This window comes from Arvicola amphibius, chromosome X (genome assembly GCF_903992535.2).
Source record: "Arvicola amphibius chromosome X, mArvAmp1.2, whole genome shotgun sequence".
NCBI classification, from domain to species: domain Eukaryota; kingdom Metazoa; phylum Chordata; class Mammalia; order Rodentia; family Cricetidae; genus Arvicola; species Arvicola amphibius.
This window is the reverse complement of record NC_052065.1, coordinates 63,039,860-63,045,322: the sequence shown is the minus strand read 5'-3', so window position 1 is coordinate 63,045,322 and position 5,463 is coordinate 63,039,860. Positions and strand designations below refer to the sequence as shown.

The 5,463-nt window shown below is 45.3% G+C and overlaps 1 pseudogene; it reads left to right on the top strand.

Moving 5' to 3' along the window:
- Positions 1-646: 646 nt before the first annotated feature.
- Positions 647-3,837, top strand: LOC119804307 (annotated as a pseudogene).
- Positions 3,838-5,463: the final 1,626 nt, after the last annotated feature.

Genomic DNA, 5,463 nt, shown 5'->3' with positions numbered 1-5,463 from the left:
GTTTTTATTGGAATCTGAAAAGACCAGTGTGATGCGAGGGGTGGGACTGGAGGCGGGGACTGCACTGGGCTGTGTCTTTATTGGAAGTGTAGGGAGCCCAGCTAGGATCTTGGCTTTTGGCAAGTGATTGTCAATTAATTTAATATTATGTCCAAAATGATAGTATCAGATAAACCATTCAGCCCAGGGATGTCCAGGAGATTAGTCAGTCCTGTCCAGTTAATCCTTAAAAGTGGTTTCCTAAGGAAGAAGATGACAGTGCTCCAGATAAAGGCATGTCATCAGTCAAGGGCTCCAGGATCATCCACATTGTCCCACGAATCCAAATTCTTTTCACTCCAGCTCTACAAAAATATCGTTTGATCTTCAAATCAATCTCACAATTTCCTGCAAGACTAATCTGAAGATTCAGAATAATTTGTCTTTTGTCTACATTTTTAGTATAAACCTTAACACCATTGTCTCTAAGGGATTACTGACCCATGTCCACTTTTGTGAAGCTGAAGGTGCTGAGATGGGTGGGCATTTGCCCCCCACACAGCTGCTTCCAATGGTTTCTCGAAAGTTTCTCTACAAAATGACAAATAAAGGGCCCCATGTGCTTTACCATACTATTAAGCCATTCTACTCTCCCGGTGTCTAGAAAATGACCGCAGGCATGCAGATTGCAGGCTCGCACCCCCAGGTGCACAGCTCGCTCCTAGTCCTCCAACAGTGCCAGCGCACAGCACAGGTGGCTGGCCTCGAGGTCGTGGCTCCAACAGCACCAGGCTAGAAGCCCAAGCGCCAGCAGCACCCAACTGAAGATCAGTCCCAGGTAGCCGAGGAAATACACTGACAGCAGCAGCATGAAGCTGTGGTCACTGCTGCATCCACCCCTCAGCTGCCCAGAGTCAAAGGGAACCAGTTGTGAAGTGGCCAGCTGCAGCCTCTCTCTGCTGGCCAGGCCCAAGTTTCCACCCCTCCGACCACCCACCAGAATCCCAGCGGGCCCTGCAGAAGCAGCAGACTTCCCTGGATGACTCCGGTGAGCTTGGACTCCTGGGGTGGCCCAGGCCTCCCATCTCTTTGTCTGTGTAACTTAAGTTTCTCCAGAGGGTGGTTTGTCTGCTGACTGCAGCGTCTTACTACCCCAAAACGTCCACGGGCATTGCCAACATGCGAAATACAAATTCAGATGGTGAGGTAAAGAAAACCAAATGTGATGTTGTGATTGAGTCCTTTTTAAGTTGACACAGATTGGTACCTGACCAAATGAAAGGAGACAGGACATCTAAAGAAGCCTCTGGGAATGAGTTTGGCTCATTACTTGGAAGGAAGAAAAGGGGCCGGGGCTGAAGAGGAAAATCAGTAAAAGCTGAAGCAGTGGGGAAGTTTGGGAGGTTTCACAGGGCAAGGAAAGGACAGAAGAATTTATTCTGAGATGAGAGCTGTTCTGAGTGTCGTAGACATGGCAGAGCGCTCTGACTTTAATAACTACTGAATGGCAAAATTAGGGCTAGAAGACATATCCGACACAAGATGAAACCACAGAAAAGCATCCCCTTACATAGCTGTTCTTTCGTATGCGCAAATGGAAGTGTGGAGAGGATGGACCCAGAGCTCCTGGGATGGAGACACAGTGCTCTACAGGGGCTTTTGATTTCTTCCTGGGGTTCTTTACTTTCCTAAAGAAGCTGGTTTGTGGGATTTATCACACAATCACAGTTATTTGTTGTATTAATCTAATATGACTTGAGTGATCTTTTCCTGTCAGCACTGAGAACATTCTCAGGTAATAAGATCCATGATTACAAATAAAATTAAACAAGCTTCTCACCAGGAAGTGGGAATTCATGCTGTTTTTTCCTTACTATGCCTCTAGGGGGCAGAATTGTCTAACTAATGAGCCAAAGGGCTGGCTGGCTGGCCTCTTTTTTCTCTTCCCCTATTGCTAGTTACTGAGAATAACTAGAGCAAAATAAAATATTCTTTTGTGTGACTATATATGCATTCTTTATAGGCATTGTCTTCTTAAATTTGTAGCTGCAACTTTTGAAACTATTTTCAGATAATTTAGAACTTCTATAGTATAGAATAGAATCTACACAATGTTTCATTTAATATTAAGAAGTACATTTCAGACAGTGTCTCTAGTTGCATAAAAACTTTAAGAGGAACTTATTTTAAAATTCAGCGTTTAACTAAATTCCTCATATCAAGCAGGGCAGTCTTAGAAACCATCCAAGTATCAATTGGATACAATAAAATAGACCTTAACTTCCGGGATCTGTCAAACGCTCCCTCTGGGCCTCCCTTCTCCATCGGTGCCCACCGGAGCCTGTTCGCATCGACTGACCAGTGTCCACGAATTGTCCGCTCTGGCCCTCCGGACCGCCCCGACCCCAGGGTGTTGTCTACAGCAGCCTGTGATCCGTCAGTTATTGGGGAACCCTCCCCAACAAGAGAAAAGCCATCTTTCCGAGTAACCTTAAGATTCTTCGGTTTCACCCCACCTCCCGCCAAAGTTGCGCTCTTTTCAGCGTTCCTATTCATTGCTTAAACTCCTTTATGTAGGACCACCAAAGTTCTCATTTGACTCTGCCACTTTGTCAGGTGACCCTGGGAAAGTTGATTTTCGGTGTCTCGGTTTCCCCAACTGCAGTAAGAAGATTCTTCGTCTACTTGGCTTTTATTAGGTTCAAGAGTAGCTGCTCAAATAATAATGAAAATAAATAATAGCCATTACTAATGCTTCTTAAACAGTCTATGAATGCCTGGCTTCCTTGCCTTTCCTCTCTCTTTCCTCGTACTTGAAGACTAGGATTTGTTTGTTTCTGGCCTCATTCAACTACTCAACACTCTTGGACAAAGGCTCAGGAGCTGAAGGAACATAATGGACACATCACAGGCATTGACTGGGATCCTAAGAGCCACCGCATCGTTACTTGTGGGGCGAACCGAAACGCCTACGTCTGGAGTCAGAAGGACGGCATCTGGAAGCCTACCCTGGAGATCCTGAGGATTAACGCACAGCCACTTTTGTAAAGCGGTCCCCACCCGAGAATAAGTTTGCTGTGGGGAGTGGGGCCTGGCTCATCTCTGTATGTTACTTTGAGTCTGGAAATGACTCATGGGTGAGCAAGCACATTAAGAAGCCACTTCTCCCCACAGTCCTCAGTTTGGACTGGCATCCCAACAACGTTTTGCTGGCTGCAGGCTCATGTGACTTCAAGTGAAGAGTGTTTTCTGCCTACATCAAAGAGATGGATGAGAGAAGCCAGCCAGCACTCCCTGGGGCAGCAAGATGCCTTTTTTTGGTCAGCTGATGTCTGAATTTGGTGGCAGTGGCACCGGAGGCTGTGTGCATGGGGTCAGCTTCTCTGCCAGTGGGAGCCGCCTGGCCTGGGTCAGCCATGACAGCACTGTGTCCGTTGCTGATGCCTCAAAAAGTGTGCAGGTTTCTACTCTGAAAACGGAGTTCCTGCCACTGCTGAGTGTGTCGTTCGTCTCAGAGAACATCGTTGTGGCTGCTGGCCACGACTGCTGCCTGATGCTATTTAACTATGACGACCGTGGCTGTTTGACCTTTGTGTCCAAATAGACGTCCCAAAACAGAGCGTCCAGTGCAACATGTCTGCCATGGAATGCTTCTGCAACATGGACAAGAGAGCCACAGCTGAGGACCGCAACACAGCCTTGGAGACACTGCACCGGAGCAGCATTACTCAGGTGTCTATTTATGAGGTGGACAAGCGAGACTGTCGAAAATTTTGCAGTACTGGCATCGATGGAGCCATGACAATTTGGGATTTCAAGACCCTGGAGTCTTCCTTCCCGGGCCTCCGGATAATGTGAAGCTGACTGAGCCTCTGCCATCCAACATGAGGAACACACGGGGCTGTGCACACTCTGCCGTTGGCATGCTGGTGGGGACCGACGGCCTGTGGAAACACTGTCACGTTATCAAGCAACTAGCATGATAGCGTGTGTTCGTGTGGACGTTGTGGGTGAAGTGTGGGTTTTAAAGACAGCAGGGGTTTCTTTTTTGTTTTTTTTCTTATCTTTTCATTTTGTTTTGATTTTGCTATCTCTTTCCATTTTTGACAAAAGCTTCTCTTTAAGTAGTTTCTTATGGAAGATTGTCACACTAACTTAAAGGGTAAGGGAAATATGTATTGTCTGCTAAAAAATTAAAAACCCAGTGTGCAAAAAGAAAAATAGCCCTACAGTCAAGGAATTGAAATAAGTTGGAGAGAACTATAATTGTAGGATATTAAGTATTTTTGTTGTTATTTTTGAGACAGGGTTTCACTACGTAGATCTTGCTGTCCTGAAACTTACTCTGTAGACCAGGCTGGCCTCGAACTCATAGACATCAGTCTGCCTTTGCCTCCCAAGTGCTGGGATAAAAGGCTGCACCACTATTGCCTGTCATAAACAACAATTTATAGAAGCAATATATTCTGATGAAAAGTTCTGTCTCGGTCAGACATTTGTTTTACTGTTTTCTTAAAACAGTATTTTAATTGTTTGAGACTTTCACACAGTGTTTTTTGATTATAGTCACTGCACCTCCCCTATCTTCTCCTAGAACCACCCCTATGTCCCTTCATGTTCCCTACCCACGCAACTTCACATTCCCTGCCTTAAAAACCTTAGAGTCCCATTTGTCTTGGTCAACTACTGTTGGATATGGTGGCTTCCCTGAGGAGTAGTTGACCTACCAGTGGTCACAGCATTAAAGAAAACATCCTCTCTTCCAGCAGGTATTAAATGCCAATAGTCCCTCAGCTAGGAGTGAGACTCCAGGCCACCTCTCCCCTTCTCTATCCTGGTATTTTGTCTGGCTTGAGCTTGTGCAGGTCTTGTATGTACTATCACAATCTCGGTAAGTTCATATGTGCATCTGCCCTGTTCCATCCAGATCAAACTGTTTTTGAGCCCATCTACCACCTCTGGCTCTTATCATCTTTGCACCCATCTTCTGCAATGAACCCTGAGCCTTGAGTGGATAGGTGTGAGGTAGAAATCCTATTTAAGGATGAGGATTCATAAGTCTTATTCTTTGCATTGTTGACCTGTTGTGGGTTTCCGTGTTAATTGTTATCTGCTACAAGAAGCTTCTTTGATGGGAGTAGAGATTCTCTGATCCAATAAGAGTCATTTTAATGTTATGTCCACTAAGCAGAATAAAAGTAGTATGCTTTCTCTTAGGGCCCATTACCTTTCCAACTACATGGTCTTGGCCTCATCCACAGTGCTAGGTATGTGTTCCCTCTCATGTAGCAGGTATTAAATCTAATCAGAAAGTGGTTGGCTACTCTCATAACATTTTTGCTACTGTTGCACCAGTTGGCATATCTTGCCAGGAAGGTCATTATTGTAGCTCACAGTTGTATACATTTAGGACATGACTGCTCCAACATATGGTTGAGGGGAAGGTTTTTTGTTTTCTTTTTCTTTTTTGTTGTTGTTGTTGTT